Genomic DNA, 261 nt, shown 5'->3' with positions numbered 1-261 from the left:
TAACCGCGGCTGGGGCGCTGCTGGGCTCCAGCTGCTCATAACTTTGGGGACTTCATGAGAGACGGCGACAGAGGTGACCCCAGGTGACTGCCACTGTTTGGGGACAGGGGTGTGGGTTAACACTGGTCCTGGCTCGGGCTGGAGATAAGAGCACCGAGGTCTGCCCAGGTCTCAGCCTGTCTGGGCTCTCCGCAGGCAGCTCCGGGCCCCATCCTGCGCCTGCCAGCACCATGGCACCAGGGTGGTCCTGCTGGGTCCTCC

Source organism: Pterocles gutturalis, unplaced genomic scaffold (genome assembly GCF_000699245.1).
Source record: "Pterocles gutturalis isolate BGI_N339 unplaced genomic scaffold, ASM69924v1 scaffold17305, whole genome shotgun sequence".
Classification (NCBI taxonomy): Eukaryota; Metazoa; Chordata; class Aves; order Pterocliformes; family Pteroclidae; genus Pterocles; species Pterocles gutturalis.
This window is presented reverse-complemented; position numbering follows the sequence as displayed.